The sequence below is a fragment of the Penaeus chinensis genome, chromosome 7 (genome assembly GCF_019202785.1).
Source record: "Penaeus chinensis breed Huanghai No. 1 chromosome 7, ASM1920278v2, whole genome shotgun sequence".
In the NCBI taxonomy this organism is placed as follows: domain Eukaryota; kingdom Metazoa; phylum Arthropoda; class Malacostraca; order Decapoda; family Penaeidae; genus Penaeus; species Penaeus chinensis.
In genome coordinates, this window is record NC_061825.1 from 15,258,793 (window position 1) to 15,268,792 (window position 10,000).

A 10,000-nucleotide genomic window follows, 5' to 3' on the forward strand; every position below is an offset into this window, starting at 1 on the left:
GCAGTAATGATTTTTGATTGAGAGGTAGACAGCTGAGTTACCCCCCACCTACTGGTTTTTAAGTGTATCTTGGTGGGAGGGGGGAGTAGTTTAGCCGGAATGCCACTGCTATGCACTTCCAGCAAGGTTGGCCCTATCTAGCGTGGACTTATGAACAGCAACACACGGGCCTGCTCACTACACCAGGGTATACTCCCGTGAGTATGAGCTTGAATATCAGAAGTGCATATATTTGTGATTACATTTTATATGCTGATTTAATTTATGCGTATGTACACCCAGTGCAGATATAATTGTTCACCCGCAAATGGCCTAAGTACTACGCATATGTTCATTTTCATGCACATGCACATGCAAGCATACACCTTTACATAGGCTCCTATGTATATGATATGCATACATATCCTACGTTATACACAACTACACACATGCCCCTGCATACAAATATATAGCCATATGCGCACATCATATGTGCATAACTATGCCCCCACATGTATGGAAACACACATTACTTGTGACTATACATACCTAATTTAGCCAAAAATATGCTTACGTACATATGTATGCGCACATACGTTTATGAGTACACATTAGTGTTCGCCCACACATATATGTATACACCTGTACATGCACACACACACACACACACACACACACACACACACACACACACTCACACACACACACACACACACATATATATATATATATATATATATATATATATATATATATGTATATATATATATATATATATATGTATATATATATACACACACATGCATATATACAGACACACACACATATACACATACATATACACACATACATACACATACATTCATACACACACACATACCCATATACATATACATATATAGACATATATATACACATATATACATACACACACGCATATACTTGTACACATATATATATGCATATATATACACACACCTACACGTATACATACATATACATATACATACATATACATGTAAATACACACATATCATAAGTTTAGACACGCATGTGTATTGCTTCTCTTGCGCACACACACACACACACACACATATTGACACGTGCACACAGACATGCATACACCTGCGCACTTCTGCGCATACACGCTCATACTCGTGCACAAACATTTAAACAGTGCCTGAGCGCCCGTGCGCAGTCTATTATAATGAGCCCATGCATTATAATGTGCATAAATTATAGGCTTGCAGTAGAGGCGTTGAGGGAAGGAGGCGGGTGATGTGAGAGAGGAGGATTTAGGGCGATGTTGGAAGGGGTAAGGATGGGGTTTGGGTTAGAGGAAGTTAGAAAGGTGACTTTGTATCTGGCAGATTCTCGGAGTGGTGTCGGAGTAACGGTTGCTAAGCCTACCGGCGTGCACCCTCGGCCAACTCCCCTGGTTGCGGGGTCAGCGTCTGGCACACGATTGAGGTGCCATCGCTTGAATTACGCTTTGTTAATGCATAGTTTATCTGGCCGATCTTCTGTCGAGTGTTTGATTATACTTGTCGCTTTATGGTAGCCATGTTTAAACCTACCTGATTTTGTGATGTACTGTACATACATATTGGCGGTTTGGCTGTTCCTCAGCGAATCTACTTAAGGGAAAAACTGTAATACCAGAGCGGTTTGGCCTTGTTACTCGGCGTCTTGTGGTTATGGGGACTGGTGATGCTTGTCATTTTCTAATGATTTTGTAATTTGGTATTCTTTTCCTGGCGGGAGGGGTTGATTATTATCTATATTTTATTATCGCTGTTTCTATCTGCTGTGGCACTCTCGATGAGCAATGAGACCTTATACACTTATTTAGCACGGTAATGAAACCTGATATTCATATATATATATATATATATATATATATATATATAAACATATATACACACACATAAATGTGTGTGTGTGTATGTATATATATATATATATATATATATATATATATGTATATATGTATATATATCTATATAAATATATATATATATATATATATATATATATATATACACACTCACATATATAGACTATACATATATATTCCAACAAGTAAACCATCATCACCAAGACAATAACTATGACGGTCTAGGGAAAGCAGCAATGCTGATCGACGACAGAGAACGCAAAGCATAAAATAAATTAAGATAGCAGTTGATAATTCTAGGTTAAAGAAGGAAACAGTGAATGGGTAAAAAGCTAATCACTGCCCTTGGTTTGTGGTCTCGGTGATATTCCTTATCGTGAGAGTCCTTTGTGAATTGGTGTAGTGCGAGAGAGAGAGAGAGAGAGAGAGGGGGGGGGGGGGGGAGGAGGAGAAAGAGAAGGGGGAGAGAAAGAAAATAGGATTGTAAAATACAGACGAGGAACTCAGTGTTAATGCGTTCCAGTACGAGGTTCCTTGAAAAAAAAAAAAAATGCAAAGAATCTTAAATGTCCATGAGATACCAACAGTTAATGAGGAAATGGTTATGCAACTGTAATACATAGACATAAATGAAGGATTGCTACTAATTGTGTGTGTGTGTGTGTGTGTGTGTGTGTGTGTGTGTGCGTTGAGTTCAGATTTTTTTTTCTGCAGTCACTGCCAAAACATCTGCATAGTATTTTGAGCTTGAATTTGTATTTTAATCTGTAACGTTTAGAATTACTCACTACTTCGATTTAATGAAACAGTCAATATATCCTATTCTTTTGAATAATATCGAATCGCAATTAGGTCTGCAGTATTTAACACTCTAGGGGAGAATGATCTTGTTTAAAAGCGTAAAAAAAGTCACTTAGACTAATAGGAATATGAAAATGCCTGAATGTATAGATATATTCATCGCAATTCAAGAACATAAAGCTTGACTGAGTATTTTGAAACAATTTACCAAGTGGAGAAATACTAAAAACAAATTTCTGTCTTGGGAATCAGTGTCCAAAATACTCTGTGTTCATTGTTCTGGGAAAGATGAGTCGTTGGTCTCGATCTAAAGAAATACTTTTGGTTGATTAAAGGACAAATGGGAATACGGAGTGCAATAAAGAAAATAAAGAGAGAGAGAGAGAGAGAAAATACATGGTGATTTGTCTTCACATCCGTTACGAATAAAAGTTATTGAAGTTTGGGCTACCATAGGCACACTCGTTTTCTATTACTACGCAGTACAGAGAATGGGAATTAATGGATAACAAAGGTATTTATGAATTTTTACGCAACCTAAAAATACAACTATTTGTTTCTAGCCATTATATCAGTACAGTACTGTTACATTTACGAACCTTTTAAATCATAATTTAATCTAGTTTATAACCTACTTGAAGCTAAATCATCTCGTCTAGAAGCTAATCGTGGTAATCAGTTTAATCCTAATCCTAACAGACAATAACTACAGAGAGATACGAGCGAGCCAACCATTTACTTTGACAGAAATTTCATAACGCTGCATCAATATCGACAAGATAGAAAATATATATGCACACACACACGCACACACACACACCCACACTCACAAATGTGTGTGTGTGTGTGTGTGTGTGTGTGTGTGTGTGTGTGTGTGTGTGTGTGTGTGTGTGTGTGTGTGTATTAATATATATATATATATATATATTTATATATATAAATATATATATATTCACATATATATTTATATATACATACATGAATATAATGTATACGCACACACACACACATATATATAAGTGTGTGTGTGAACGTATGTGTTTGTATGTATACATACATACATATATATACATATATTTATATATATAAATAAATACATACATATATACACACACACGTATATATACATATATGTATGTATATATACACATATATATGTATGTATATATATTGATATATTTATATATACACATAAATGTATATAGTCAACACACACACACACACACACACACACACACACACACACACACACACATACACACATATATATATGTGTATACATACAAAAAAATATATACATATATTTATATACACATACATATATATACATATACGTATATACACATATATATACATATATATATATATATACACACATATATATGTGGTATAAAAACCCACAATGTAAAACTAGATTAATTGAAAATGAGACTACAGTTTCGGAATCCACCTGGATTCCATCTTCAGATCTGAAGATGGAATCCATGTGGATTCCGAAACTGTAGTCCCATTTTCAATAAATCTAGTTTTACATTGTGGGTTTTTATACCATAGTATCAACACGGTAGTGTGTTTTCTCCTTTCACATATATATGTATGTATATATATTTATATATTTATATATATACACACAAATGTATATAGTCTTTACACAGACTATGTGTAAAGTGTGTATGTGTGTGTGTGTGTATATACAAACATACATATATACATTTACATATATATATACACATATATGCACACATACGTAAATATACATATATATGTGTGTGTGTGTATGAGTGTGTTTGTGTGTGTGTGTCTTTTAATTTCTTTAGATGCAGACCAACGAGTCATCTTTTCCAGGACAATGAACACAGAGTATTTTGGGCACAGTGATTCCCAAGACAGAAATTTGTTTTTAGTATTTCTCCATTAACAGTCATGCACCCAGAGTGTAGGAAACGCTACCGTCAGGTGATTCGAGCTCCAGTTTAGGAATGGGACTTCAAGACGCGATCACATCGGGAATTTTACATTTACCGATGATTGGTTTTGTTCCTAAATACTTGGTCAAGCTGTATGTTCTAGAATTGCGTTGTGAAATTTCTATACTTTATTGCATTTTCGTGGTATTATTAATGAACTGATTTTTTTCGAACTTTAACACAAGAATATTCTCTCTTAGGGTGTACTGTAGACCTAATTGCGATTCGATATTATTCAAAAGAATAAGATATATTGACTTTGCTTTAAATCGAAGAAGGATATCAAAATATAAACACCATTGAGTGAGTAATTCTAAACGTTACACATTTTTTTTTTTTTTTTTTCATGGAAGCTCGTGGTTGAACACATTAACACGATTTATATATACTGAGTTCTTTGTCTCTATTTTACACTCCTATTTTCTGCCTTTCCCCCTTCTCTCTCTCTCTCTCTCTCTCTCTCTCTCTCTCTCTCTCTTTCACTCACCACACCAATACACAAAGGACTCTCACGATAAGGAATATCACCGAGACCACAAACCAAGGGCAGTGATTAGCTTTTTACCCATTCACTGTTTCCTTCTTTAACCTAGAATTATCAACTACTATCTTACTTCGTTCTTTTATTTTATGCTCTGCGTTCTGTGCCGTCGATCAGCATTGCGGCTTTCCCTAGACCGTCACCGTTATCGTCTTGGTAATAATGGTTTGCCTGTGGGAAGCAAATCACGACGTGTAATTGCAATCTCTTCCTGTTCTTGTTTTTTCTTCTCCTTCCTGTCTTCTCCCTCTCTTTACCTTCCTTTTCTGCGCAGACCGCTTGAGAGGAAACTTATCATACGAGAAATTTTGGGTAGCATAAGGATGGACGACCACCCAGAGGTATAGACATTCTCAAAATTACACACGCAAATCCTAACGAGCAAGCATTATACAAACACTCATACACTGCAAGCAAGTGCACATATTCACTTGTAAAAAATAATAATAATAATAATAATAAAACAATAGGGAAACACCTACGCACTTAAGCAAATTAGCGGAAATAATACAGACATTTCCGCCTTCGGGAGAATGACCTTGTGGCTGTTTCTTGACCGCCAGGGTCCGTCCTGCGGCCACCACACCTACACCGCGTCTACAATCTTAGCAGACGGGATATATATCAGTATATTTTTCAATTTATACTTTGCTTCCTTACCTTCTTAAGAGTGTGAATTTGGGTCATACACACATATTTGTAAAGAAATAGAAAAAAGGAAAAAAATGTATACATACAGTGCCACTGTAATATAAACGAATATCTACCTATCTATGATGTAGATACTGAGAATATTTACTCCTATTTACATCCCTAGACCAAAGGGCGTATAATCACACCGTGCCCTTAAGTCCTAAACCGGAATCTAAATCACAGAAGCAAAAACTCAGTTCATCAGCGAAGGACCCACGGCTCACGGCGGCGAGGTGCTGCGGTGTCCTTTGTCTAATACGCTAAATAGCTTCCTGTTCTCACTATCAACTGGCTGTCCTTCCGTGTTGTGGAATCTGTTTTTGTATCTGAAGGAATTATATTTTTTTCTAGAAATGCTAATTACGAAGAATTAATCACTAGCTAATGGATAATGGATGTAGGGTAGGATTATATTGTGTATTGATGTATTGTCTATGTATATCACTATTAATATTATGGAAAACTAAATGTAAAAGTACAAAATGTTAAGTCCTATTTCAATACATACATGCTCATTTGTTTCACGTGTAAGCAATTTTTCTTAGGAATTATTTAATTGTTAATTAGATGCAACGAATGTGTCTTGACAATGTACAGCAAGAATCCACTGTTAAAGATGTTTCAGATTTGGTACAGAATATAGCTATCACATGTTTACATTATCATATATTTAGGTATGTGCCACACACATACATACATATCTGTGTTTGTGTGTGTGCATATATATATATATATATATATATATATATATATACACATATATATTATATATAGATAAATATAAATAATATACATATGTATATATACATACACACACACACACACACACATATATATATATATATATATATATATATATATATATATACTGGATATATACATATATACATATACATGTATATAGTCTTTTAATTCATAAAATAATTATCATAAAAATAATAGGTTAAATTTAGTAGATTTAATCGTAAATCATTTATTCACATCGCAAAATACAAAACGTACAAACAATCAACCAAAAGAAAAAAGAAATAAACGGGACAAGGTTCAACCCAGCGGATGGTGAAAGGGATTTATACATGGCTCTAACTCTGTGCCTTTCCTCTTACTTTCCTCTGATAAAGTCATCGAAGACGTAGGGTCGCGGTCGCCCTCCACTTATCGGACGACCTCTTCTGGAGTTCTGTCAAGAGAAAGAGGGCGCAAATTAATGAATTAGAAATAATACGTGAGAACTCTGGTAGGTTATAATATTAGTAATTATAATCAAACAACACAAATAGTAATTTTTATAATGATGACAATAACGCTACTACTATTACAAATCATAATAACAAGAACACTACTATAATGATCGCAGAAAGAATACACAAGAAAACTAAAAGCAAGAGTCAAGTGATTTTAAGTACGTCAGATACAAATGCTGTTTTATATTCTACATATGATATACCCATTAAAAAGGAAATAAATAATAAGAAGGATATTAATGTCTACAAAAAACGATGAAGACAAAATCAGCTGAACAATTCATGAATAATGGATACAAACACAAATGAAAGACATAAATCAGAAAGTAAATAACATTAAGTATGGATCTAAATCAAGAAAAAAAGAAAAAAAAAACGTACAACGCAGTACTAAGAAAAAGGAAAATGAAAGAGAGTAACATGAATATGATTAGTAAGTTAGGAAGAGTAATAGTAAGTAACTCAAAACATCAGCAAATTGACAAGGTTAAACATAAAGCTAAAGAAAGAGAGGAAGAAGAAAAAAAAAATATTTAATAATCCTCAAATACCAATACCCGAATTTAAACACGTACCTGACGGGCATTAACTAGACAGGAAATCACATAAGTGAAAGTAATGTAAACCACAAGCCATACGAGTAACACCACACTTACCAAGAAGACTAATCACAGATAGAGAACTTGATACTGAAGAAACCACATTTATGCCGCTTATTAGATTAGCCGAAAATCTCTCTCTCTCTCTCTCTCTCTCTCTCTCTCTCTCTCTCTCTCTCTCTCTCTCTCTCTCTCTCTCTCTCTCTCTCTCTCTCTCTCTCTCTCTCTCTCTCTCTCTCTCTCTCTCTCTCCCTCTCTCTCTCTCTCTCCTCTCTCTCTCTCTCTCTCTCTATCTATCTATCTATCTATCTATTTAGCTAGCTAGCTATTTCCCTCTCCCTCTTCCTCCTTCCCTTTCCTTTGCCTTTTCCTTTCCTTTTCCTTTTCACTTTCCCTCTCCCTCTCGCTCTCACCACACAAACAAAGATGAATGTTGTATAAAAAATCATGACCTACCTAAAAGAGCAAACACCAAGCACCCGCAAAGCTTAACCAAAGAGTTAACAAAGTAAAACAATAGGTATATAAATCAAAGCAATATCAACACACACATACAAATGTGTATATATGTGTGTGTGTGTGTGTGTGTGTGTACATATATACATACATATAGGCACACACACACACACACACACACACACACACACATATATATATATATATATATATATATATATATATATATATATATATGAATGTGTGCATATATATCTATATGTATATAGATACATATGTATGTGGATATGTATGTATGTATGTGTGTATATATAGGTATATATACACATGTATATGTATATGTGTATATATATATTATATATATGTATATATATACATATATATATATATATATATATATATATATATATGTTTGAAATATTAAAGACAGAAACACATACCTGGCGAACATGAAATCCATTACCACGTGGGAGAGGAAAAAAGGCACTCGTGGCACACACAAGGGAGAGGAGTGCCACGAACAGAGCCAAGAGACGCATCTGAAGGCAGCAGGAGACCCGTCCTGAGGAATCGGAAAAACTAATAAGGATTTCGACGGGAATTCCGGGACACCGAATCATGAAGTCGACGAAGAGGATCTCAAGAGGAAGAATAATGAGCATAAAAATGATAATTGTGGGAAAAGATGATAAGTAATATTAGACTGGACGTGGAATTTCTTTTCAATAAACAAAGAATATACTGATATACTGTATATTCAATAATTCCATTCCTGTCAGTTGAGTTACGAATGGTATGTAAGTACCTTCCTTTCATTAAGACGTGAGGTAGGAAATGTGTGAAAGTTTATAAAGTGAAATTATTTATTTCTACACTAAAGAATTTGCCAGGAAATACTAAATATGTAGTTAGATACACTAATACATACACTTAGATTAATACACGTATCCACGCATAAGCATATGTATATAAATATATATATACATATATAGATAAATAGATAGAGGGAGATCAAAAATAATTAAATAAACAGACAGATACATATATAGACTGATATACTGTATATATACACATATATTTATACATACGAATATACATATGTATGTGTACATACATACGTAATATGAATGTATGAGAGAAGAGAAGCGTTATCCCCCATTTCTGTATGTTTGATATAGAAAATATGACATTTAATATTACATTAAACATTACATAACCAACAATAACACAAGTAATTCAAATTAAAAAAAGGTACAAACTTACCAAAACAATCTTACGTAGATAGGACAGCGAAATAACAGCCACTCTACCAAAAAAAAAACACAAACGCAATTCCTCGAAGTCTTCTGAAAAGGACGTGTCCAAACTTCGACACCAAGACGTTGACTGAAGCGACTGTCTGGGGGCCGTTCGGTTTTATACGCCCGCCCTGAGTGAGCTCGACCGGGTCTGGGCGCACCGCGTAATAACGAACAGGAAAACAACGGAACGGTTGCATGCTATGAAATAATGACGATTGTTCTGATTACTGTGAGTAATGACACTGATGATGGTGACAATGATGATAATGCTAATGGGAATCGTAATATTGATAACGATGATGAGTGATGATGAGTATTATAAGATTGATCATGATAATAGTGGTGGTAATGATAATGATAACTTACAACAATTGTAATGATAATGATAACTTACAACAATTATAATGAATAATAATATAATACTAATGATGATGATAATTATAATAAAAATAATAAAAATAATAATAACAATAAAAAGCAATGATGATAACAAAACAAAACGTAATAATAATAATAATGTTA

The 10,000-nt window shown here is 34.2% G+C and overlaps 1 long non-coding RNA gene across 1 annotated transcript; it reads right to left on the reverse strand.

Moving 5' to 3' along the window:
* Positions 1-6,835: 6,835 nt before the first annotated feature.
* Positions 6,836-9,597, reverse strand: LOC125027366. The gene is made up of 3 exons (XR_007115014.1): positions 9,441-9,597; positions 8,618-8,739; positions 6,836-7,058 (listed from the first exon to the last, which is right to left on the reverse strand). It is a non-coding gene; the product is annotated as an uncharacterized LOC125027366 (long non-coding RNA).
* Between the last annotated feature and the right edge of the window lie 403 nt (positions 9,598-10,000).